General features: G+C 44.9%; 2 long non-coding RNA genes across 2 annotated transcripts in view; both read right to left on the bottom strand.

Annotated features, from left to right (window-relative positions):
* Positions 1–27,824, bottom strand: part of LOC146208365 (uncharacterized) — a 590,053-nt gene that overhangs the window by 15,626 nt on the left and 546,603 nt on the right. The window lies entirely within an intron of this gene.
* LOC146208371 (uncharacterized) lies at positions 220–26,798 on the bottom strand. Its single transcript, XR_014703377.1, has 3 exons — positions 26,629–26,798; positions 4,879–4,945; positions 220–341 (listed from the first exon to the last, which is right to left on the bottom strand). It is a non-coding gene; the product is annotated as an uncharacterized LOC146208371 (long non-coding RNA).

Genomic DNA, 27,824 nt, shown 5'->3' with positions numbered 1-27,824 from the left:
GGTGCGTTCACTTGGCTTCGCCGTCAGAATTCTATAGCGTCCATGAACTGTGCAGCGAATTTAATAAAAATTCAAGCTGCGGTTCTCTTTTCATACTAGTCTCTGGAAATCATGACAGATATTGAAACATGAGCTTATCGTACAAACCCAGTGGCAACAAACGTGGCCTTCTTTTCAAGAGCAACGCCTGAGGGGACAAATGGAAAACAGGTACTGACTCAACAATACATTTGTTTTTTTCGTTGTAACGAACAAACTCATTCGTTACAGTTTTTTGTAATATGGAAACAAACTAATTTATGGTTTTCTTTCTGTCAACTTATGAAGCAGCTGTCGCACACCTGTAAAAGAGAACTTATGATTAGAATAATAACCTAAGACTGCTCATTATATCACTAATATATGGTATTTTCATAATGTTATTTCGATTGAGAATTTGTTCGTTCTATGCTCTGGTACAACTTTCTACTGCTATGAACAAAAAGTTGAAACGCATTAGTTCCCTGAGCAGCAGAATATAGTCTCTTAAAAAATTTTGCGGACCATGCTCTTGAATATTATTCCATTACGGAAGTATTCCCGCTCTTATTAAATCTAGATTATGCTACAATACAAGCCAGGACCACTTTAGCCTTATGTATTTTGAAATGAGTAGAGTACGGTGACTAACTGCTTTATCGCAAGCAGCATTTCGTGCTCAAGCGCTAGCGATGACATAAGCGAGGTAGACGCGCTTCTGTAAAGCTTGTACATATGCCATGCAAACAGAAGGTAAGAAGAAAAGGATGGGATGCTGTCTTCAAGTGCTGTATAGGGTACTGTCACTAAGTGAGGGGCACTCGTATGAGTCGTCTTCTGCCATGTAAATGGCCATCTGCTCCTGCTCTTGCTTTAAGTCTGAGGCCGAAGGGACAGAGATAAAAGAGATAAAAAGACCGAGATGCGGGGAAAAGAAATTGACGCAATGCGCTAGGAGTCAGCCGAAGACACGGGGCATCTTGCGAAGCAGGCTAAGGCAATGCGATATAAGCAGGCCGAAGATGCTGAATACCGAACCAGGCCGGCAGAGGCAAAACAGAAGTACGTGGCTGTTTGTGTCAAGAGCATGAGAAGTGAAGGAGAAGAAGACGCAACCAGGCCCGGGAATGCTGTCGCAAACAATCATAAAAGTGGAGCTTAAGCTTCCTTCAATTTTTTATCATACTGGTCTCTGGCAAATGACTGCATATAGGAAAAGTCAAGGGGTGTTCGTCCCGCTTAACACACCATTTCCGAGGTACAGTGTATAATATTAATAGAGACCCGGATTTCTAACCACATTTCAATATTCAGAAAGACGTATAAAAACCACACCTGCAAAATATTATCATACATTTCATGCTAAGCGTATTGGACTGCTACGGTGTCATGTCCAGTTTCATGCATTAAGTAGGTTATGGTACATCACATCGAATCCAGTGGAGGCAAGTACGGTTACGTCTATCCAGATTTCATGGTGTGTGGAAGTCGCATGTGAGATCATGGTTAGAGGGAACTATACTGATGGCCTGAATTAAGCCACACCATGCGTCACGAGCAAAAAGCTGCAGGATACAAAAGGAACAGACCTCGCTTGCGAGAAAGGGCTGAAGGTCACCTCGGATGAGCCATCAGGCGTCGCGCTGTGTTGCAGTGTGGCGTATTAGTGCCTGCAGCAGCTATTGTTTCAACGCGAGCAGCTTATATAGTTTATTGGCAGCGAGACATTCCGCTGTTTGCCTGAAAGGCTCAAACAAGCTCCTATTGATCAATCAGGATTTCGACGCCATCACTGAAGCACCAATCATTAACTGGGGCCAAATTCGAAAACGCTCCTACTGCCACGGGACAGCATGTCAACAAATAATTCGGATTTCGGTACATTGAGAAAGATAATAAAAAATTAGATTGTCTCTTAGATGTCTCTTAAGAGGAAAATGGCGAAAGCCTTCCCTTCCTATCCTATAATTTGCCCCCCATCGTTAGCCTCTTGTCGGCATTCGTTGCAGTGTTACATATAATTATTATTGGTTTAAGGGAAAGGTAAGGCGCAGTATCACACTTTCTACGGCAAGTGTGCGTTTAAGAGTGGCGTTCCTTAGCGCGCGTTCAAGTGTGCCATTGCAGATGGCAGGGACACATCTCGCCTCGGCCAATCAGAACGCCTCAAAAGCGGGACACACTTTGTCCTCGACAGCATGAGCTTTCGCTTTAATAAGAATAGATTCTTTCGAATTTCAGTGGCATTGAACCGTAGTCCAACGTTGTCTAACAAGTGCATTAGGTTGCATGAAGTTAAGAATGGATATTTGTGCATTGAGTTGCATTCAAAATGGATTATAAATTAAAATATAATGATTAAAGCAGAATTAAGTTGATTCCGAGGAAAAGAAAGCGTAGCAGGGGGCGGCGGAAAGTTCGATGGATGGATGAATTTAAGACGTTCGCAGAGGTCAAGTGGATGCAGCTAGCACAGGACCGGGTTAATTGGAGGAATATGTGAGAGGCCTTCGCCTTGCAGTGGGTATACTTCGGATGGTGATGAAGTTGTATTACGGTAGATTAAACATTGTTTCATGTCAATTGATGTAGATTAACAGAATATTACGTAGGAGAATATTGAATAATCGTGATTAGGACGAGTTAAGGTGGATTGAGTAGGGCTGTGGTGGGCTAAATGTGGATTGCGTTTGACTTAGTTTTAGTAGGAAGGATTTTTTATATTACAGTGGATTGCAATCGATTAACATCTGATTAGGTTATGTGGAGGTCTATTAAGTTGGATTAGGTTGCGTTATGGCGGATTAAGCATAATTTATTAGGGCATTACTGGGCGGATTAAAAATTAGTCAATACTTTCACCTTTAAAGTACATGATTAGGCTTTCGTTCTTTCCGTCACTTTTTTAAAAAGACACAAAATGTGTCCTGATTATGGACAATTAGAATAGGGGAATCCTATTGATTATGGAGATAAAAAGGGAATAGCAGGGCTTGGGTGCACATGTCCAGAATGAAAGATGCATTCATCGCCCTTTCAGTGCAGCATTTCGCACAAGCGCATGGTCGCATCGTTGTTGCCCCTAACTGACAGGGTCCTCCAATTCTATGGTCGTTATTGAGGCGACCCTCAATGACGCCTGGAAACCGATGTGACACCTTCGGAACACTGCCGTGGTCGCTGCTGTCCTATAGTTATTTTAATCTTTTCGCAGCATACGCTGGAGTGGTGGCAATGCAATAATAGTTATATTCGTTAGAAATCGCTGTTAATACACCTTAATCCGCTTTGTAATTCATCCCGGGCTTAAGCATCCACCAGCACGCGAGCGTTATAAGTAGCCTCAATAACTTCCAGCAGTATTCATATCAAACATCTGCCTTTTAAACCCGCTACTTGCGCGTGCACATTTAAGCACAGTTTCACATCGACATGTGCTGTACATTCGTCTATCGGCACTCAGTGGAGGCAGTGATGGGCTGGCAATGCGACTGGCTTCAATGCTTAAAACCTTCACCTGACTGCAATGCTACTACCAAAGTCTGCGGTTGTAGCGTGCAGCCAATGGTCGTAACGTCAACTGGTCACACAAATGTGAATAAAGAACTTCGAATACCTACCAGGGCAGTTATCCTAGTAGAACATGTTCTACCGTGGTTCTCGTCAAACTGGTATCAGTATTTAAGCGGGAATCACGCGCAAGGCGGGTGAATCTTTTCACGTTTTCAACCTCTCGGGCCTAAAGTCACACCTGCAATGACCTGCCCTGGGTCGAATACCATCCCACAGGCGACCAGAGCGCAGCGGTTATCGCCCGGTTGGGTGTCACCGATAGCTCGTTCCGAAGCCTCAATGATCTCTCTGAGTGTAAAACCAAGGTACGTAAAGCAGCCACCTAGCGTTACCAGTCTTTTTAGACTGTTGACTATTATCTAAGTGTAATTATTTGGGGTCATTTTATATACAGGATGTATAGGTCGTTGTTTTATTATTTCCTTCCTTGCTCCAGGCTCGCCCAAATAACGTATATAATCAAAGTGGTCAAAAAATAGAATCTTCACGGAAAACGCAGCCTATTTCAACGCTCAAGTGTTCACGCGCGCGCATGTGTGTGTGTGTGTGTGTGTGTGTGTGTGTGTGTGTGTGTGTGTGTGTGTGTGTGTGTGTGTGTGTGTGTGTGTGTGTGTGTGTGTGTGTGTGTGTGTGTGTGTGTGTGTGTGTGTGTGTGTGTGTGTGTGTGTGTGTGTGTGTGTGTGTGTGTGTGTGTGTGTGTGTGTGTGTGTGTGTGTGTGTGTGTGTGTGTGTGTGTGTGTGTGTGTGTGTGTGTGTGTGTGTGTGTGTGTGTGTGTGTGTGTGTGTGTGTGTGTGTGTGTGTGTGTGTGTGTGTGTGTGTGTGTGTGTGTGTGTGTGTGTGTGTGTGTGTGTGTGTGTGCGCGTGTGCGTGCGCGTGCGCGTGCGCGCGTGTGTGTGTGTGCGTGCATGTGCGTGCGCGCGCGCGCGTGTGTGTGCGTGTCCATGCGTCCGTGTTTAAAGTACCGGTTCTAAGCCCCTCCATCATAAACGTCGTCCATTTAGACCACTTCAAGGCTAGCAAGAAGAACCAGCCTTTATATATATATATATATATATATATATCGCTAAACAAGAACAGTGAAGGAAACTAGAATAATCGGGTCAGCGAAGAGTGCGCCAAGGCTTCTGAAATTTAACAAAAAACAAAATTGCTCCAAGCGCATTCTGAGGCTGATCAGTGCCGACTGCAAAAGCAGGGAACACGCAGAAAAAGCAACTGAAGCGCATTCTGAAGCTGGACAGTGCCTACTACAAAAGCAGGGAGCACGCAGAAAAAGCAACTGTTACCATCATCCACGGGTGCTGGCAGGCCAGAGGTCCTCTTTGGCCAGCTGTTTCAGCGGCGAATGGGCATCTGCGGCGCGCGCCAATAAATATTTGAGCGGTAAGGAAAACGCGCGCACCCGGACAATGCCTCCCGACCGTCATTACAACGGGTCGAGCTGACCGAGAAGGCAGAGTGCGCGGAAACATATTGAATTCCGTCCTGCCACACTTCATTCCATTCTAGCTTTTTATCCCAGTGTTTGGACTCCCTAGAGCGAATAGCGAAACAGCGAATTCCGAATGATGATAAAGCAAATTGGCAACGCGAAAAGGAAATGTCTGTGAGTGCATCGTTCGTACACATGAAAGAATGGCAGGCCATGTATAAAACGCAGCAGAATTTCCTTCACTGCAGAGGCAACGATCTATACATTGCGCGAGTGATTCTGCTTTATATCTGCGGTCAGGGGAGTACATACGAAGCAAAGAGCACTTGGTGTAGGATGCGTAGTCGCGAGGTGTAGTGTGCGTGCAGATACCCACATTTCATTTTCCGAAGAACGCCGGCAGAAAAACGACGCGCTTGGGGCTTTTACTTCATGCCGCAGTATACACGAGAGGGAGGAACCGCGAAGCTTCTTTCATTTTTTACCTGTTCTATTTTTTCTTTTCTCGAGTCCCTTCCACAGAAAGCCAAAATTTCGTAGTATTTCTCTACTGAAAATTTTTAATATGCCATATCATCTTCATTTTTTATGCTTACCAGCGGAGCAACCGCCAGGAGTTAGGCAGAAAAAATAAAGCAAACACGACTCGTTGCATTCTAAAAGAGATAGGAGCATGCACGTGAGTCTCGGTTCTCCTTCGTATTAGGCCGGTCCGTTGGCGTTGCGCACCGCTATTTTTATTTCATGCTTCTAAAGTTCCGAGAAGTATATACGCGCCCTGCGGAGTCTATTAAGAATAACAGACCATTCTGAAATGTGCCCGAACCCCGGGGCTTCTTGTACCTCCGAGCTCGTTTGCATAAGAGCAAACTTGAAAGTAGCGCTACTTTCTCGGCCGTATTCCTAAAGTAAATTAAACCGTGTGCTGATATTACTTTCTTTAATCGTTTCTGGTTCATTTTCTAACGGAAGCTTCGCATGACAGGTCTCGGCAAAGCGTTTTGTTTGCTCGAGAAGCCGCGGTGGTGTCTACTGCCGAGGAAGAAATAACGTTCCTGAAAAAAAAAAATCTAAACGATGAAATATTTATTCTTGTCCCATATTGAAGGGTATGGCGCATAGAAAGAGGAACATGTTGAAAAAGTACATCGCGGCTTGGTGCCCTGGAAGTCGGCAATATGATGTAAAAACCCACCTCTGTCTATGCAATGCTTGAGCGGGCCAGGAACACAAGTGTAGTATTACGTTTTCCTTTTTTAAATGCAGCAGCCAAAAGAAACAAAAGCGTTCTTCCTTCGACTTGTACCCGTATATCATATTTCAATTACCATTGAAAGCTTCAGACTGATGATAAAAAACTTAGAAAAAAACTTAAGTTTAAAGTGTGTTTTTATCCCTTCAGTAGTGGAAATAAAATGCCTGCATATTTCCAAAAAATATTTCGCATTGTTACGCAACTAAAAAACAAACAAACGCTTTTAAATCGTTGCAGAATAGGGATATAATCCAATCATTAACTCTATATATAAACTGCGCATTCCTACAACTTGAAAATACAAAATACAACTACACCTACATTTTGCACATCCCTAAACTTGAAAATGCGAAATACAGCTATGCCTACATTTTGCCGCGTGGGACGTATTTCCTCACTAAGAACTGAACCATAGGTAAACGTTATCAATACTATTTCTTCCATCTTCCTTCACTACTTTAGCTCACTCAATTGAAGAAATATTCAACAGGAAAATTTCTTTCATCAACGTTCAATAATATCTGGCTAAATTCTCCAATTGCAAAAACACTTGATCTCTTTAGTTTTTATACTAAATTTCTAAATTGCCGGCATGATAAAAAAAAATCAACGGAAAGGAAACGGAAGGTAAGCAAAATAAAGAAACACGGAAAGAAAGAGACGCGAATGAAGGGAAGAGCAAAAAGAAAGAGCAACGAATAACGTGAGAAAAAAAAGAATGATAGATTAATAGTTATAAATTGATAATAATTAAAAGTAGAAACTCAGGAGGGACGAAGGAAAGGTTATTGTTTTTTTCTTATATATCAATAGCATTGTAAGGAAATAAAAAAGAAGAAGCAGGAAAGGCAGTGAGGTTAACAGGTAAGAGAAACTCGGGCAAAGGGGTGAGTGGGTATAAAAGTGGTGAGTAAGAGATGGATGGGTGAAGTCAGTATAGTCACATCACAGCAAAATCCCAGCCTATCGATCTGGGACGAAGTTTTCATGAAGCGGAGCAGTGCCTAGGAGGCCTTCACCGCCAACGGTCCCGGCGAGGGACCTAGTATTTTGTTTTAAATCAGTGGGAATCCATCTAGACGTTCCAGCGCATGGCAGAGACACTGTCTTTCCGCACTGTACATGGGGCACTCACTAACACTTATTGCCTATAGTATCAACACATCCGCAGGTTGCACATGCAGGGCTATTTGCCAGCAATACTAAAGTTGTCCAAATAAGGTTGCTGACGATTCTGCGCTTTACAGTCATATGTAGCCAGCCGTAATGATCATACGACTCTGAAATTTATTTTGAATATATTCTTTCTCGGTATAGTCATTGGAGCACTGATCTAATTGCTATTGAAAGTGTGTATGAAAATAACATCTGAATAATATTATATCTCTTTTTTTTTCGCGCCGTCTTATCTCAACCATTATTCGAGGTTAGAACAATATTTGGGCGTCATGGCCACGAATAACCTCTACTAAAATGATTCTTATGCTAAGCTGATGTAGCCTTTCGTGAAATCTGCCGCGTCTGCCATACATTGAGACGTCTTCCCTATTATCAAAACTGTAGTTTGAGCTATGCATTTCCTTTCATTTATTTTTTTGTTTTCATTTTTTTGAATGGGGCTTAGCCAGCCTTGCTAAGAACAAAGCTAGCGGAATTGATGGCATTCTAGCTGAGTTGCTTCAAAACCTCAACCATGACGCTGTTAACGTTCTGTTTACATTATGTCAGAAAATTTGGACAACCCTGCAGTGGCCACAGGATTGGAGGAGGTCAGTTTACATCCCCATTCCAAAGAAAGGCAGTGCCAAAGATTGTTCCAACTACCGCACGATCGCGCTTATTTCGCATGCTAGCAAGGTGATGTTAAAAATCCTGCAGGGTAGGCTGCAGCAGTATGTGGATCGGGAGCATCCGGACGTGCAAGCTGGGTTTCGCAAGAGCAGATGAACTAGAGACCAGATTGCCGGCCTTCGCTGGATCATGGAAAAAGCAAGAGTGTTCCAGAACCCCATCTACCTCTGTTTTATTGATTATGCGAAAGCGTTTGACTGCGTAGATCACAGTAGATCGTGGCAAGCTCTCCAAGAGATGGGAGTTCCAATTCACCTCATCTGTCTCCTCAGGAACCTTTATGAAGGGCAAGAGGCCACAGTCAGAACTAGGCATGGTCTTACTGATTGGTTTCCGATTGAGAAAGGGGTGAGGCAAGGCTGCATACTGTCGCCCTGCCTATTTAACCTATATGCAGAGTGCATCATGAGAAAGGCCGGTCTGGACGAGTCTTCAGCTGGAGTGAAGATTGCTGGAAAACGTATCAACAACCTTAGATATGCGGATGATACCACTTTAACGGCAGAAAGTGAAGTGGAACTCAAGAGACCTCTGATGCGCGTACAAGAAGAGAGTGAGAAGTTTGGGCTTAAACTGAACATTAAAAAGACAAAGATCATGGAGTCTTGCCCTATCAAGTCCTGTAGCATCAAGGGACAAGAAGTGGAAGCTGTGACAGATTTTCTCTTCTTGAGCTCCAAGATTACCCCGGAAGGAGACCACAGTCATGAAATTAGTTGACGCCTGCTTCTGGGAAAGAGAGCCATGGCTAGCCTTGACCACCTAGTTAAGAGCAGAGACATTAGTCTGCTAACCAAGATCCGTATAACTCGTGCTATGGTCTTTCCAGTTTTGATGTATGTATGCGAGAGTTGGACTGTAAAAAAGGCTGACCGCCGAAGAATTGACGCGTTTGAATTGTCGTGCTGGCGGAGACTCTTGAGAGTTTTTTGGACTGCCAGAAGATCAAATCAGTCGATATTGTCGACCATAAACCCTGACTGCTCATTGGAGGGTCAAAGCTCAGCTACTTTGATACTATGATGAGAAGGGGGGAGTCGCTGGAGAAAGATTTGATGTTGGGAAAGGTTGAGGGTCACCGGAGAAGGGGTAGGCAGCGAACGCGATGGTTAAATGGCATCCTCGTGGCGCTGCAGAGGAAGTTATGTGATGTTAGGAGGATAGTGAGAGACCGGAAAGCGTGGCGTGATATGGTCCATAGGGTCACGAAGAGTCGGACACGTCTGAACGACTGGACTGAACTGAATGAAAATAACATATGAATAATATGATATTCCTTTTTTTTTTCGCGCCTTATTATCTGAATTATTATTCGAGGTTAGAACAATATCTGGGCGTCATGGCAACGAATAACCTCACTAAAATTATTCTTATGCTAAGCTGATGTAGCCTTTCCTAAAATCTGCCTCGTCTGCCAGAACATTGAGAGAAGCCTTCCCTATTATCAAAACTTTAACTCGTATTATCAAAACTGTGGTTTGAGCTATGCATTTCTTTTCATTTAATTTTCTTCATTTTTTTCTACAATAATTGTATGCTTTGTATTTCTTCATTCGGGATCGTCTGTAAATGATTTGTAATTGCTTGTGTGTTAATTCTGCTTTCCCGATAGCAAGGCAAGGTGAAATTTTAAAAACGTAAACCAGAGAAACCAAAAAAGCAAGAACAAAAAAGGGAAGAAATAAAGCTCTATTTGGATATCGTTTAACTGTCAGGCAACCATAATATTACGCAAAAGCGTTAAGAGCCACCATTCTCAGAAATTTTGAGGCGTCGCCATAGGGACTGTAGAGTATGTGGTAAAAATAAACCAACCCTGTGCAGTCCAATTCAAAATCGCCATAGTAGCTTTTGAATCTAGTAGAGTGAAATAGACTTGGCGGGAACTTATTGGTAGGCGTGCTCTATGACGTCACGAGATCACATAATAAAGCAGGGGCTGCCAACCTAGTGTTAAAGATGATGACAACGGGTTGGCGCGGGAATTGCCGCTTTCGATCATCAAGGCAAGAAGTCCCGACCGAAAGAGTTGAATGGTCAGGAAAGTCGACTGCGAACGCCACATGGAGCGGCCATCACAAAAGAAAGCCGGAAAGGAACGCGGGGTTGTTCCAACGGTCTGCGACAGCGGTCAAATACGGGAGATCTGGAATAAAAAGGTTCAAGTGCTCCCGACGTCTCACGCATGGGTTAGTACCCTAAAGTGGCCATGCGGAAATCTCTTCGGAGAATTCCAACGGAGTGACAGACGAGGTCGTCACTGGCTACGCTTCCACAATTATTCTTCACGGCGCGCGGCGGCCCGTTTGACACAGGTGTGTCCCAGACCATGAGACGCTGGCAGGCACTGATCGACACAGATGTGTCCCAGACGGTGAGACGCTGGCAAACACCGAGCTCCTCGTGTGCTGCCATCTACACTACCACAATGGCTTTCTCTTCAACACCAAGTCTAAACTTTCGAGGGGGGCGTGTCTACGAGAGTGAAAGTGTGTCAATGTGAGTGGCATTAGAGTAATAAGGACACTCCCTCGACGACGAGCCCGCCCTTCACCTAGGTAACCTGGGGAACACGATATATATACCATTTAAAACTTTGTGTGTGTGTTTGGGCCATCGTCAGTTCTTTTCTACTCCTCCTAACAATATAAATAAACAAAGTCTTCGTCATTCTACTCCCAACTCTTTCGCTCAGCGGCACTTCTTCCTGGGTGGAGCGGGCATCGATGCGGCCAAGGATCCGTCCAGCGGCACCCGAGCCCCACCTCCAACATCTGGTGGCAAAGTTGGAATCAACCATGCGGCCTGTACTGCTTCTGCGGGTGAGTGCTTGGACTTAGCTTGAGATTCACCAGGCTTCCAAATTTGGGTTATTTATTTTGAACTGCTGGGAATTAAGGGAAGTTGCTATGTGAGACGCGTGTGGATAAGCTCACGACAACAGTGTGTCATCAAAGTCAAAACTCATTGCAGCAACCATGGATCTTATGAGAAGGCCGGAGGCAGATTTGCTGGCGATGTGTGAGGAGGTGGGTACGGAAGTTGACGATCAGGTGGCCAAATCTGATATTTGTAAAACTATCTTGAAAATTGGAGATGAGGAGCTATTAAGTTTTAAGTGGCAACTCCTTAAATCATACCGTAGGAAAAAAACAAGAACGCCGACTAGAAGCCGAAGAAGAGGAGCTAGAGCGCAGGCTAGCAACCGAAGAAGAGGAGCGTACCATTTTGTCTGAGTTCATCATCATCATCATCAAGAGGAGCTAGAGCGCAGGTTAGCAGCAATGAAACAAAAAGAATGGGAAGTAAAATTAGCGAAACACCAAGAAGAAAGGCAAAGGCTACACGCCGAGCTAGAGAGCGAAGGGCAGTCCAAAGTGGTAGAGCTGTAACCTCAGAGAGCGGAAATTGCGAGAAAGTAGACCGCTAAGATCAAGGGCGAGGAAGTAGTCGTGATCTGTGAGATGAGGGGATGAACGACTACGCTATAAGGACTGCGGCTCAACTGCGGCGCTTCCAAGTAAAGACCGAGAGCCATAATTGCAGGACGCGCTTCGATGCTAGAGGTAAGCACAATTAAAACCCTGTTCAGCTGAGACCCGCTCCGCTGCTAAGTGTCGCCGAGTTACCAACCTCAAAAGCTGCGAAAAACAAAAGAGCTCCTAGTCGTTTCAAATGGAAAAGGAAAACTCGAACTCCACACAGAGATATGGTAGAGACAAAAGAAATCGTTGAGCAGCCGAGTCGCCGCGTTGACAGGAAACGGATCCCATGCAAGTGTCCAGCGGCGAGAAAGCTGGTAAAAGGGAAAGTATGACCCAAGTCTGAAGTAAAGCGGCACACAAGACTGAGTTCGTTAAACGCGATAACGTGAAAAAAAAAAAAAAAAAATAGCGCGAGTATCCAATCGGCATGGTCACAGAAAATAAACAGTAGTGATGACCCCATGTGCAGGTCGCGAAGTTGAGCGTAACCTTGGAAAGTGTGCACAATGCAGTGTGGAGCAGTGCCAACACATTATCTGTGACACAGGGGATCTAGGCGACCTGAAACAGGAAAACATGCAAACGGCCCATCAGGAAAGTGAGCTTGAGATAGGGAACCTCTTTTCGGTATATTCTCTAGAGTATGTCCTTAGCTACGATGCTAGTGAGAGCGTTTTTCGTGAACCGGGAGAGCAGTGTACCCACAGTGCCTGTGGGAATCCGAAGAGTTAGTTAACAAACACGAGGCGTACGTGGAAGGCACGCAGTCGCAAGAAGGGAAAATAGCACCACTGCCGGTGGTGGAATACAACAGAGGCCCCTATCTCGAGTTAGCAGTGCTAACTGCCACTCATGAAAAGGGTGGGGTTGTTGTGAAACACAAAGAAAACGTACACACTGCGTATCATGAAACGCAGGAAAGCAAATTCTGATAGGGCGACGCGTACGGATAGTTCAGACGCTAAGCCCATAAAAAGTGAGGGACAATTGTCCTCTATTGGCACTAAATTGGCAGACTTAACTCCTACCCAGTGTGAGACAGTCGCGAAACTAGGCGGTGAGAGCGCGCCAATTTCGGGCCACACGGATGCTGACACCAAGGGGCCATTAGTAGCTGAGCTACGCAGGCCAGAACAGCACTGTGTGGAGGACTGTCAAGTAGGAGCAGTAGAGTAGGCAGGCCAACGAAAAGTGCAAGTGGGATCGTCAATGGACGAAGTACAGTCGATTCAAGAGCGATGACGCTACGGTGAGAGTGCCGAGAGGCCATATAGGAAAAGGAAGGAGAGTATTCAAGCGGTATGAGCCAAACTCCGCAGGAAGCCAATTTTATTGGTGAAACGCACACGAAACATTCTAGACGTGAAAGAGCTAATGCTAAACGGAAGCAGGCCAAGTTTGGAGCTCTAGGATTGGTCACTCAAACGGCCACCTGTAACAGTAGTAGCTGAAATTCCGGACGACTAAAGCTAACCCCTTCTCCAGGGGCGCCTCGGAAACGTACAAGAGCAGTTCGTGATCCGGCGACGTTAGCGAGAGGTCCAAGCGGTAGCCAAAGCAACGTCAAAAGAAAAGCGCTTTTGCAAACTACAAAAGGCGCGAAGTGCCTGAAAATGCGGAAAACCTCCGAGGGAGTAAGAAGTCGCCGTCCTAAAATAAAGGCATTGATGCCACACGTAAAGTAGCATGAGACGTCTAGAGGGCATAGGCGGCACGGACGTAATAGTAGACTGGCAAGCCGTTCAAAGGACAAATGCAGGCTCACCACGCGAAATAATTGCCCGCAACAAGTGCGGAGCTGCATTGCCGAGGAAAGAGCCCTACGCTACGGGGGAGGCAAGAAACTCGCCTGACTTGCGCTTCATTGTTCGGCACTGCTTCGGCACCGGGAGTGCGCAGGGGACGGCGATCAAGCAGCGACTTGTCGCGATGCCTTTCGTCACGCCTCGACAGAGGTACAACGAGACAGGTCGCAACCCTGGTGGGTGCGCCTGAAAGAGTAATCCTTACGACGGGGCAGGTTGTCTAATCACCGCCGTATAGCGCTTCAAAGTAGCTGTATTTTTTTTTTCTTCAGCTTGCGGATTCGTGGAATGAAATGATACTTTGTTTTGCGCTATTGCTTTGATGTGGTTCGAACATGTTACTTATGGCAAAGCTACAAAATGTAGCGATACACTGAGGTGTGCGGAGTGGTGTCGACCTAAAATGTAAAAAGACAGTTTAAGCGCAGTTTGAGGCACAGAGTTGTCCAGTCCTAGTTGCAATTTTTCGGTAATCGTTACCCTCCCATGCATACACGGCTGGCAATTGCAAAATTACTTTTCTTAGTTTTTGCGGCAATGCTTCAGGAGCAAGTTTGCCGATAGTAGACTGTCACTTCCGATCCCTCTCAATTTCAAACATTGATGTTTCTTTGGTGAGCGCTCCAAGGTCAGCGTGAACGTTTATAAAAAAAAAAAAAAAAAAAAAAAAAGTGGAAGGCTGTTTCAATTATTCTGATTGTAAGGGGATGGAAGATATGATGAAACATTTTAGCTTTGATTTTCTATTTTGGTACAACACCCACCCATCTTTTCGTATACAGCCAGCCGGACTTGCCTTTCGTTGCCTCATATGGGCATTGAAGCTGGCTCTGAATCGAAATTCAGGCAAAATTGAAGGGATCAGAAACCAGGAATTTTTTGTTTGATTTAAAAGCCTGGTGCATCTTTACTCGATTCCGAGCGCTTGCGCTCGCGGCAGTGCTATGCAGTGTGGAACGTTCGACCTATGCTTTCCTTTATTGGTGTTGATTGGCTTTGGGTGTTGTTGCCTGAGGAGACAATCTCCTTCAAGACAGGACACCAGAGCGAACGTAAGCCCATCTTTCCTCGGCAAGTGACTGCAACCACTAGCCGATCGAGATTTTTCGCGGCCGCGGAGGAGCTGTTAAGGATGGCGACAACAGGTTGGGGTGGGAGCTGCCGCTGTCGACCACCAGGGCAAGAAGTCCCGACCGAAAGAGGTGAACGGTCAGGAACGGCGACGGTGAGACGCCATTCGGAGTGGCCATCACAAAAGAAAGCCGGAAAGGAACGCGGGGTTGTTCCAACGGTCAGCGACAGCGGTCAACTAGGGGACATCGAAAAAAAAAAAAGGTTCAAGTGCTCCCGGTGTCTCCCACATGGGTCGGTACCCTAAAGTGGCCACGCGGACATCTCTTCTGAGAGTTCCAATGGAGTGACAGACGAGGTCGTCGCTGGCTACGCTTCCCGAATTCCCCTTGCTGACGGCGCGCGGCGGCCCGTTCGACGCAGGTGTGTCCCAGACCATAAGACGCCGGCAGACACTGATCGACGCAGGTGAGTCCCAGACGAGGAGACACCGGAAAACAAAGAGCTCCTACTGTACTGCTATATATACCACCACAACGGCTTCCTTTTCACCACCAAGTCTGTGTGAAAGGGCGTGTCTGCGACAGTGAAAGTGTGTCAGTGTGAGTGGCATTAGAGTGATAAGGACACTAACTCGACGACAAGTCCGCCCTTCACCTAGGGATCCCAAGGAAAATGAACCCTTTAAAACTGTGCGTGTGTTCGGGCATCGCCAGTTCTTCTCTACTCCTCCTAACAACGTAAATAAACAAGTCTTCTGCCTTCTACTCCCTACTCCTTCACTCTGCGGAACTTCTTCCTTGATGGAGCGGGTGTCGATGCGGCCGAGGATCTGTCCAGCGGCACACGAGCCCCACCTCTAACACCAGTCAGCTCCTTTCGGGTGGAATTCCAGCCCACTAGCACACTTGGATTCTCGTGAGGACACTTTGCCCTTGGGCAACATAGACACGATCTGTACAGTGGAGAGCTGTGCCAGTTGATACATATTAATAAAGATTGAAAGCAGCGGAAAGATATATAGACGCGAACGTACGGCTTTGTTAAAGCGGAACTTCATGTCGAATAGTTTCACATTATGGGGTAGCATTAGGACTCTGTGCTTTAATAAGGTTAGTGGTTAGGCGAGTAAAGTGCATGTACACGAATGATGACCCGCAATGTGCGTTGAAAACCGGATCTATTAACGCTGTCAAGTCATATCACCGAAGGAGAAACTTAAGTGTGCCCTCCCACCCAACGCTCAAAAAATTTTAAGGCGAAAGCATTTAATGGCTCATGACTCACCAGTGTGTCCGTCCATGCGTGCACCAACGAGAAGTGTCCGCGATATTCCGCGGGATACGCCGAGACTGTTACGTAATTGCCTTGTGACGTCACGACGTCACGTCTTGTCCTGACCGATGACGTCATCAGGTGAGTAACACGTGTGAAGCTGACCCCGCCGGGTGTCCCATCCTGGCGCTGGTGCTGCGCCTTTCATTTGCTGCTTTCTACAACGCCGCACCACACAGCATGCAGAATCAGACGCAGCAGAGCAGATATCAGCGGCATTTTAAATTGGTTTACAAGCAAAAAAAAAAAAAAGCGCACTAACTGTCACACTTCTCTGTGGACCCCTCGCCGCTCCAGCCTGAACTGATCCCTTGTATATTGTGGCATTAAAAGTTGTTACCACCGCCACCACCACCCAAGGTTGACGACTGGGCACGTTGGTATGGGTTCATACTTAACCAGCCAAAAGACGAGACACAGCAAAGAGCAGGACAGGACAAGGCTGGACTATCAACTGAATGTTTATTGATCAGAAGAAAATAACGAAGACTCCTTCCGAAAAGCTCGCGCACAACCCAACCGGTGGAATGGCAAGACATTGGGAAGAAGATGAAGAAGAAAATTCAAAGCCAATTCAAAGTCAAGGCCTAACTAACGACTTTTCTAATAGATCAAATTCCTTACAATGAAGGCTAGCCGACGCCTTAGCCACACATTTGTCCTCGGCTTTAGCAATGTAAAATGCTTCAACCAACTCCCTGCAGAGTTGATTACCATTGCTGTAAACTACACCCGTATTATTGAAGTCAGGCGCCTTGTCCTGTCCTCCTCTTTGTTGTGTCTCGTCTTTTGGCTGGTTAAGTATGAACGAGTACCCAAACCTAGACGTAAAAGAAGGGAGGAAAGGTAGGAATGATATTATTATTAGGGTTTTGTTATGAACATAATAATAAGAATTAACTAATCTTCGGAAAAAACTTTTAAAATGTCCTGCTCTTGCACCAAATTGTTAAGAATAGCACAGACAGAAAATGTAGCGGGACAATAAGGAGAAAAAATTTTCAAGCGTCCCGAAAAGGGGGCTACGGGTATATTTAAATAGGTGTAAGAACAGCAGACAAAAGAACTTTCCGTTGGAAAAATCCTCTTAGTCACAATTTTGACTTTTGGAATGAAAATAAAAGACAAAAAAAGAAACAGAAGAAGAAGAAAAGAAGGGGCCGCCTTCATTATTGATCGTCGATGTGAAGACGAGGCAGCGAGCCTGAGATATCACTCCGGCTGTGGTAGTTTATGTTGTCTTCCTTGATAACTATACTCCGGCTCTCTCTCATATGTCCGCTTTCGTGCGCCAGCACACTTACAGCTTTTTCACACTGCAATCCGGTGATCTCCCCACTCCCACTCTCCTGCAGTGAAGTAAACCAACGACAAAAACATGCAGGAAAGAATACTTGCCTGCTGTCAGAGCAAAATATGGCCTAGAGAGTATGTGTTCCGACCACTATCCATCCAGCGTTATAGTTAGCGTTGTTTTCTGGTCTGTGAGACTTGACCAGTCACGCATCATTCTGGTTATGCCTGGTTCAAGACAAATCTGCTAGTTCAAGACAGACCTGAAAATTAGTTATCGCGTCTTGTTAAAGTTCCACGCGCTGAGCAAGAAAAAAAGAAACGCATGGTGCCTAGACATTGTACACAATAGCCAACCCATTCTAGGATGAATACACTTTTATTTCCCGGTTTAAAACCTCGTTTGCGTGACTGTCGGGACGCCTAGTGAATCACGAAACCCGCCGCTAACGTTAATAAACGGAACCACAGCCACAACCGCGATCGTAATATTATTCTTTGCGAGCTCCTAGTAAGACTATGTTCCGTCCTATTATCGGCTCTAGTCAGCATGGCTCCATTTTCTGGCGCTTCCACTGATAGGTACGCAGGTGCATGATAGTAACCCATCATGCACGAGCGAACAGCTTACCGGTGTATTTGTTTGTAAAATAAAGGGTTTTGTTTTAAATAGCGCCGCCCCTCGTTTTTTTACCATTTCAGGTGTTTAGTACATAGCCCTTATAGGTGTCAGACGATTTGCGGCGTAACGTCCAAAAAATTTTGATGTTATTCTTTTACATTTCTTATCTGTTTCCGGTGGTGTTATAGAGCCAACCGCATTGGTAATGTAAGCGGCCGTCAACCGTCTTCTGATGTCCAAGATTGCGTTTTGCTGTCCTGCTGCTGTTAACGCAGAAGAATTGAAGCACCACAGTGAGACTCACAATTTCTGACATCACGTTTTAATTCATGGGCATGGTCATACGAGTCGCTTGATTTCTTGTAAACTAAATGCCGTAATTCCTGTATCTGTGCGTCGCAATGATTCAATTCATTTGTAGTCTGTAGCCCCTTTTTTCTACTTGTGTTATAGTACTACGTGGCATGGTGTTGATGTTTATTGCCACGACACATTCTTTTTTATTCGAAGCGTCTAAAACTGTTTTTTCTGAAATCTGTGACGCCACCGGAATCTGAAACTTGTGATGGACAAAATATCTGAATTCTCTTTCCTGAAACAGTTTCGTGTATAAACAAAGACAATTAGTTGGAAATAATTACGTTCGCTACAAGGATATAACCTCATTTATCAAACGTAGGGACGAGCTGTGCTCGTGAATTATTAAACTTCTAAGCAGTTAATGTTGTTTCTGTGACATATGCTGGCTGTAAATAAAAACTCAGAAGTTATCAGCTGTTCCTTGGTACTAGTGCTTAGCGCGGGTCTAGAAGGAGTTGATTCGGACTGTATCTTTTGAACTCGCAGCCATTCCCTTTACTTAGCCCTTACTTATTTCTCCAGCAGTTGATATAACCATTTCTCACCCATTCGTCAAATGACTATAGTGCTACTATACAAACATTTCGTGCCGCTCTTATTTCTTCTTTGGAACCCTGGAGCGAAACAATGCTTTCACTTGCGCGATATACGACTGCGATGACTGTCTTAAGACAGGCATTTTTCTAGGGAGAAAATCAGTTCACCTCGTATTTCTAAGAAAATATCTTACGATGCATTAACATAAACACCCTCACTACGAGTACAGGTACCAGCTGCTCCTTATCTTTTACTAGTATCCTGATAAAGGGATGTAAACGCCTTTCTCTGTCCGGAAGGCATCCCAATCCCACAGGGCAGCCATGCGCACGTGGCTAATGAACGTGCTTGTTTGCCAACATGCCATGCGGCTCAGCGTCCCTAAGCCGCGGACCGTCCCTGGGACACGGGAGCCTGAAAGGCTTTTCTTGCTTCCTGTCAACACCTGTGGCCCTTTCACCCACGAGGCAATAACACTGCCGACGTGGAGCCGGAAGTACGTTCCTAAGCCCCGCTTCTGTGTTTGCTCATGCTGACTGTTACTATGGTGCTTATTTTCTGGGCTCAGTTCCTCATTGCTACTGGCATCAGCCTTTCAAAGTACTACTTGTCAAAGTCGAGTTCGATTGCCTCTTGTTTTGAGCATACCTGGGGATTAAGGAAACTCGAAATCTTCGAACATTAGCCGGAAGCAACTGCAATACCCAAAACTACGGCAGCATGTAAATGTTTATGCTTTTAGCAATGAAACGATATTCAATTGAACAGCTTGGGATGTGTTTTTTGTTGTGTTACGTCATTGAGCCTTTCATTTTTGCTGTTGTGTTTTGTTGCTTATTATTAATTTGTGGCCTTTGTAATTTTTTTTTCTTAATATTTGTACTTACCTATTTTCTGTATGCTCACCCTGCGAAAATCCCTTCCTGGGATTGCAGTATAAATAAATAAATAAATAAATAAATAAATAAATAAATAAATAAATAAATAAACAAATAAATAAATAAATAAATAAATAAATAAATAAATAAATAAATAAATAAATAAATAAATAAATAAATAAATAAATAAATAAATAAATTCCTCAACAAGAACAAAAAAGTTGCGGTGATATAATTTTTTAGGTCATACACAATCCAACAAAGGAAAAGCAGAAGTGTTTTGTCGTGCAGCCTACTTCGTGTTCTGAACGTCTTTTTATTTTGTTTTCACGCCGCCCTAATACCGTTATCTGTAATCTTCCTTTAGTTTTGTAATATTATACTAAACAGTTCATAGAAATATGTTTGAATAACATGTTCTGCTCAATCACAGTTTATAAAAAGACGGATAAGTTTATGTGAGAGGTTCATAAATCCACTGACAATGCACACAAAGTATAGTGCTTCTTTTTTCTATTTCAGCGCATCGAATTAGGCTTTCCATCATGACAAGCCTAACGGACTAGATAACTTTTTTTAACATTACTTAGATATCATGAAAATTTGATTCAGTCCATTTGAGGTCTCAAAATGTTTCCTTGTTCGTCTGAAGCCATATTTAGGAATAAAATTTCGTAAACTGAAACACGTAAAATATGGGAAGCTCAATTTTGAACTGACAGCTAGCTTCCGAGAACAGCGTTTTGCAGGCGGCAACCTAACAGAGTTTGAAGTCAAAAAACAAGAATAAGTGATTAGGAGGGTTTCCGCTAACCGACGAGAGTTCATTCTTTGATCGTGAATAATGTATATAGCCTTCATATTGTTGCCTATATTGATACATTGCGCTCAGAAGCAGTGCGATGATGATGAAGAGATTGAAGAGCAGAAGCACACTGGCTGAGTATCTGACCCTCACTACACCTGAGATCTGTGATTTGCGTCACTTGTTGCGGTCGTGTCCAGCATCGGCTCCAGTTACACAACAGCTACTCATGAGGGTGGGCCTGCGGTGGAACCGTGGTTGTGATTACGAGAAGTGGACAATGGACAACCACTACACCGTCAACCTTTGAAATACCTAAGTGCAACTGGACTCCACTCCTCCTTTTAATTTTGCATCTCGTACATCACATTCCCCCTTTCTCAACTTATACTTTGTGGCAAACTTTTCGAATAATAATTAAAAAAAAGTATCTGACCATGCACTGGCCGCTCCACAACGTTCCCATACCCTGTAAATAAATTAGTTTTGCCAGTCGACAATTTTGCCAATTGCAACGAGGATCAGTCACGCATTATTAGAGCGTGCATATGAATTCCTTCATTGAAAAACGTAGAAAAGGAGCATTCTAATAAAAATAAACTGTGCCTATTTTCACGCCAACAAAAGTTAAATAGGGCGCGCAACGAGGGGTAAAGAATAGCGAACTTTGGGCGTGAACTTAGAGAACTGGCATTTGTTGAGTGGTCATTTATTACTTAAAAAAAAAAGCACACACACACAAACATAATAAAAGTAACTAACTGAATATTTAATCTTCCTTGTTGAGTATAGTGAGTACCCAAGACGTAAGATATACGCCGCATATGATTGAACGAGCATGCCATATTTCCTCAGAAATCGCTCGCGAGGATAGCCGGTGACTCTATAATGAGGTCGAATCTGCATCACAAAGGGTACTTGGCCGAATAACCTGCTTAGCCTGAAGTTGGCTTCTTCGGGAGATGAGAAACAGCTCTTCGTCTCGTCTCTGACGGCAGCTTGAAAAGAAAAACTTCATTGTACCTTACAACCTGCGCTCCCACGTCGGTAGGCGCACAATGCAGTGCTGGTTATCCGAGAGGATTCCGTTTGCCTATCTATACGTAAAGCGCTAGCAATATTCAGATTGCTGGGCTTTCCTCTCGCAACCTGTTTGCCCTATGACCTTTCCGAGCCCCTCTATGGAGTCGTTGGCTTCGTCGAGAACAAATAAAAGATGTTCGCTAGAAAGGATGCCCTAAATACAGCGCTCGCTCCAAAGTTTCCGGCTCCATCTGAAGTGTAAATTCTAGGTAATTCCGCTTTATTCTGAATGGTTGATCGTAAGAATGGACTTAAACTTGTTGGTTATAAAAATGACTTGCTTAAAATTAGGTTAACCAAACACTGAGCGCACCTGACCAGAGGCTGATGCCTTGTAGAGCGCGTTACGAAATACGGAGAAAGAAAAAGAAGCATCACGAAGCCAACGAAAAGAAGTCCATTGATCATTTGAGAAATGTCTTTCTTTTTTTTTCTCTCTCTCTCTTTACGGAAATAAAGTTTTCACCACCACCGCCAAAAAGAAGCATAAGAAAGTAATATAAGCTCCATAAGGAAGCTAATATCGAGTCCCACAGTAAGGCTGCTTCAAATTGTATTTCCGGCTATAGCTTTCGCTTTTTTGCTTGTTATATTACTTTCAAGTGCATAACGACTGAAAACGACTGGCGCAGTATAGCTCACATTTATTTAATAAACAAAAACTAACAATCTCGTTGTCTTCAGCAGGAAGGCATAATAAGACAGCCGAGAGAAAAAACCAAAAGCACAAAGGAGAGATATTAAGCTGCCTACTCCTGTTACGAGCAATACAGGCGGTGCTCGTGCGTCATATTCCAAAATTAAGTTCGGGAACCGTGGTATTCCCCAGACACCGCCGCTTTATGATTTACTTTAGGAAAGGGGGTGAGGGAGGGGGAGGGAGCATCGATGGAATTGGCCGTCCCTCAAAAAGACTGATTAGATCATGTTCATACTCAGTTTTCGTATATAGGACCGAATATTGACGTCTACAAGAACATTTCACAAATTTGGAGCTGTTCATTGAAACCGGAACGACGAAATGAATTTACCGAGACCAAGGAGGTATTATCTGAACCAAAAAGTGAAAAAGTTGGACTGGAAAAAACAAATAAGCACTTTTTTTTTAATTAGAAAGATACGGTGCGCCGATGCGGATCCCTTGAAAACTCAATTACTATGATGGCTTTGTCCCTCACTGTCCTCAAGCCAGTTATACCACGGGCACGTAGTAGCGGCAACTAAAGTGGATAGATGAAAAGCAATTGATCAGGCACTTCGAACGGAAAACGAGGAGTCGGCAGTTTAGGCTTCGGTATTCCGGTTTTGAATGATTGATGATCAGGAAAATTACAAGAAGTCTACCTAACTTAACTGCAGCGTACCATGTACTCGTTTTTTTATGACTTGAAAGGAAACAGCAAGTTTTTCCCAGAATTGAATGAGGCGTCAAAACTATCCCAGTGGAAAAAAACTAGAGAACTTTGTCAAAAATACGACAAACTATCCTTTAGTTCTGTCGTAACCACAAGATTTTGCTGTAGTTATGTAGTATTTTTCTGTAGTTCTGTAGTTTTTCTTTAGTATATTTCTGTTGTGTGTAGTTCTGTAGCACTTTTCTGTTGTGACTACAGAAATTTCTGATGCTACTACAGAATGTTCTGTTGTCACAACAGGTTTCCCGTCAAAAACCGCACAAAACTTCTGTCGTAACATCAGAGACATTTCTGTAGTTCTTTCCGGCTGGGATCTGCATCAAAAACACAACAGGATTGCTAAAAAAATTAGCTAATGAAACTCCGTAGCGTAAACACGAGGGCCTGCCATTTACTCAACATTTTTACTTGTCTACAGCTACATGAACCAAGCTTTACAAAGCAGACTGCATTTACAATGCTATACGCCTATGTTTTAACACTACACCCAACCATTTGGTTCATATCCCGCACAAACTCAGCATTATATTCATTATACTGTACGTTTTGAATGATATAGGTCTTGGCCACCGGAATAGATCGAGCGCGAATTCATTTCATTCTGCCCTGATTGAGTGCTGAGTCGATGGCGGCAATGTTCGGCAGCTGTAATTGTATACAATGTGAACGTTTTAAGGAACGTACAGCAAGAGGCATTTAGTATAATATTATCAGTAGTGTAACTGTAATAAGATCAACTACAAGGAACTTCCCACATAGAGAAATAACGCATCATGTTTTTACCAATGACGATGGAGGCCAGTTGTATCCATGCTTATTATTGAGCTAACCATTGAAATTTTCTGTGACTTTTATGCACAATGGAACGCGTGTAACGTTAGCAGAATATTAGTCACATATTAGAGTAGTAACTTTTAAATCGGAGGTTTCCGGCCCGCACAGTCATAACTGTCAGCATCAATCCGGAGCACATTATAGTTGTTACCTTTATTATGGCTTTTCAGGGCCGCTTCAAGTGAATATGAGACACATACGCATAAGAGATATAGATATTCGCAATGCCATGTTATAGGATCCTGCTAGGAGCAGATCAGTGTGCCCTATTTGCGACCAATATAACATAGCAAAGAAAGAAAGAAGTCCTGCCGTATAATTTCTTTTATATGGCCCATCTTCAACAGACTCAGTAAGGAGTTCTAGCCGCCCAGTATATTTTATTACTGGTTAGCCACTTTCATCAACATCCTTCAGGTTGAAATTCCCAAAACAAGCCGAAGTCTGCGGCTTCTCCAAAAAAAATTAAATGAATTAAGACAAAAAGTAAACCTCGCACACAGTGGGCCAGCCAGTAAGATAAAATATTCCGCCACAGAGCGCCGGCCATTACCGCTACAAATGAAGGCATTAGTATGCCGTGCTATCGCCAAGGTGCCCTTTCTTAGGTGTATGTGGTATCGACCACTTCGGGGCCTTGCACACCAAGCGTGAAGAGTGGGCTGTATAAAAAAGCCCTGCAGCAGCCCTGAGAGAAAGACTACAAGCGTGAACATGCGGCTAAGTGGTGGCGGCGACGGTTAGGCCGCATTCTTATTCCGCCAAAGAATAAAATCGACGGACTGCAGCCTCGGCATTGGCTTAGTGGTTGGAGCACTTGATTCCTGAAACGAAGAACCCGGGTTTGTATCCCGCCGCGGTGGCCGCAGAGTGCGTGCGCCGATCTCGGCTCAGTGTTCCCAACTTCAACCGATATTTGAGTGTTTGAGCTCTCGAACAAATGGGGTGAGATAGGGTGCCACGCGTTCCATAAACCAAAGTTTAAGTGCAGGGGTAAGAGACACGCACGTAGAACATCAACTTGATGCCGTATAGTGCACACTGTCTTTTCCCAAGTTAACAAAGACGCCGCTTCACCGAAAAGAAAAAAAAACTAGTGTGAGGCGAAAGCTGAAGCATGAGGACCCAGAATTAAGCGACGGCGTCCCCTCATCCAATGCACTGGCGGCCTGACGTGCCACCGTTCGGGCCGCGTCACTCTTATCCCTATTCTATAGGCGAACAGCACGTTGTTCTTCGCTTTCTTAAACCTGCTGAAGTGTCTTGGTCGCATTCCATCGTTCATATCGGGGCGTCTACAGAAAAGCAGTACTCAGGTCTCCCTCCGGCTGCTGTCGCTGCTGCTACCGGTCAAGACATCGGACGTTAAGCGTGCCCGTCTCGCGGCGGAATATTCATGGCGTTTAGCATGTCGTTCGGAGAGCTGTTTGTCTGTTTCCTGGCGATTCGTTTCCTCTTCATCTCGTTTCAATGTCTATTCCCGGCGTCCTTCTGCTTAGCAGACTTGTCGCCGTTCATACTGCCGCCTCAACTATGGTTGCGTCGCACGCGAGTTCTCCTTTTCAATCCTCCGACATGCTACCAGGCATGCGACACAGCTGGCGAAGCAAGCGAAGGCAATCGCAACGATGAGGCAAGCGGTGTGACGTCATACCAAACGGCGGCGTCCGCCAGCTACGCCGGTTGCTAGGCAACGGCTCAAGGTCTTTCTGTGCCTCCTTAGAGCACCGCCACAGCGACATCGCAAGTTTTAGGCCAATGTAGCCTTCGCTACAAAAGTCACCACTAATATGGCCACGTGGTCGGTGAGGTAGGGAGCCTTTGGCAACGCGGAGACGGGTCGTCCTGAATAAAGCGCTTGTGTTTTATGTGCGCGGTCATCTTGCTGCTAGCGAGGAGGAGTACGCACTCAGCATTCTCGCACGACAAACTGGTGAGATCGTATACAACAGTGCGTAGCAGGGAAATATTAGCAAATGAAACGACTTTGGCAAGTGTGAAGCCCAATAACAGCTGGCCACTTATAGCACGCTACTTTCCCATGCGTCGCAGCAGCTATCTCGAGCCACGGCCGGTCTCAATGCGCACGCATTGAGACTGGCCGTGCTCGAGCACGAACAGAACGGTCAAGAGACGACAGCCTTGGCCTGACAGCCCGTCTAACAGGGAAGTGCAACGTGGCAACGCCATTGAGAGGTATATCTGTCAATGTTGCCAATATTCGCCAAACAAAGTGGTGACATCAGAAAGGAAGTTATAGCTCGTAAACGCCTCCGACAGGTGTTTTCCAAGCAGCTGAGCACCGCCTCCTGATCCACATAACGATACCGCAGGCCTCGCGTCTAATGTGTGCGAGGTAAGTTAAAAGAGGAGGCTTAATGTAGTTAGAAGGTTGCAACTTAGTCTTTTGCAGTTAGAGACCACTCTGCCCAATTATACTGGTTTGGCACCATTTTTTGCGTTGCGCTAGAATTCGTACCACGTTCAACGTCCCACACCCATCTGCCCGTAACTGAGCACATAGTAGAAGGCGCTGTTAGTGTGTAGTCACTAGGGCTCTCGATTCCCAAGCCTCATGGTTTCCTGCATCAGCGGCATTTGAGTCTGTTTTGGTGGTTTATGTGACGGGACAAGACTGCATGCCATGGCCTAATTGGGAAGAGCTGCCAACTTTTTCACTGCTTTAGAAATGGGAGTACAACTCATTGGAATTCTTGTAACTACAAGTGCGACCTGCTGTTCCCAAGCAATGCAGGCACGTTCGTGAGCTTGCTTATAATGGGGCTTTCTATCTATGTTGCTCCTGCTAACTTACGCAACTTACAAACTATAGAAATTTCAGCCGAGATAAGCCTGTTTCAATCAAGCCAAACTATGGAAACGCAAGATAAGATAAACCGCGTGAAACCAGGGCTAATCATCCTACCACACGATAAATCATCTTTATACACAAGCTGAACCGCCTGAGGACTTACCGCTTCGTCCAGCCACGGAAGGAAAAAACGATATCATGTGACCGACTCTTCAAATTGCTTTCCTGTACTGGAGTGCTTGTTAACATGAGAAAACCACCGAGAAAAAATCCAGAATACGAAGTCTATCTCAATCCGAGTTCCCTCTGCCGCTCTCTCGAGCACTGACTCGACGTTCGTCGGCATTTTCTCCGTTGCCCCATCGTGGCATGTAAGTCGCGAGCAAGACGCCCGGGTCGGAAATTACACCAAAGTATAGGCGGATGAAGCAACAGCCATACGTAATTGCTGATGTAGCAGTCGCGGTTACCGTTCGTGCTAATCTAGAGATACATTGTACGTTTCCGGCGTCTGTGATCTTTCTATAGTGTTGCAATGGGATACGCCGCAGAGACTCATTAACGCAGGCCGCCTCTTGCTTGCGCTTCCGACAAGCAACACAGATCCATGACTCAGGGGAAAACTGGCTATGGCTTAGCTCGACTAAGCCCGGTTGTGCAAACGAAACCTTTGTTGTGCTTGGTTGTGTTATGTCGCTAAGCCAGATTGCACTAAGGTTAGCCCGAGTCTAGTTTACAGAGCGGAAGCTTAATTAAAAATGGTCATACACGGCTTGCCGTGGTTTTAACTCATTCATGACTGTCTGCGAACGTCAAGAAAAGAAAGCTGAAGTTAGGTTCCGACCCGCCACTCCTCTTTGGCTGTCTGCCAACCTCACATACACACAGCCGATTCTAGACGCCACGAAAGTATAAGGGCATTTTGATTGCTAAGGCAGCAAAAGGCGAGCCAGATGAGCTGCGGGGGAGGGGGGGGGGGGGGGGAGATAGGCAAAGCGCTTTAGGGCTATGTGAAATTCCGTCGGATAAAGCTGTATATTTGTGAACATATTTAGTGGTACGAACAAAGTTTGCTAGCGTGTGGAGAAGCACCACCAGGTGTGCGGAGCAGAAGATGAAGCAGCGAAGCAGAGAAAATAGCATCCAGCGCCGCCGGCTTCGCGCGCAGCACGTGCGAAGAAACGAGGGGCCTCGGCTCCTCGCGCCATTCCTAAGGTCAAATACCAGTGTCAGATGACCTTCACGAATGGCATCAGTAGAGATAGCGCTCCAAAATCGAAATCGACAACTCGTTCTTCAGAGTCAAACAGCTGGCGGCTGCGATGAAGTAAACTACGCCTTATAGCACCACGACTTCCG

Source organism: Amblyomma maculatum, chromosome 1 (genome assembly GCF_055883805.1).
Source record: "Amblyomma maculatum isolate TAMU_Amacu chromosome 1, ASM5588380v1, whole genome shotgun sequence".
Classification (NCBI taxonomy): domain Eukaryota; kingdom Metazoa; phylum Arthropoda; class Arachnida; order Ixodida; family Ixodidae; genus Amblyomma; species Amblyomma maculatum.
The sequence above is the reverse complement of the archived record's forward strand: the minus strand, read 5'-3'. Positions and strand labels throughout refer to the sequence as shown.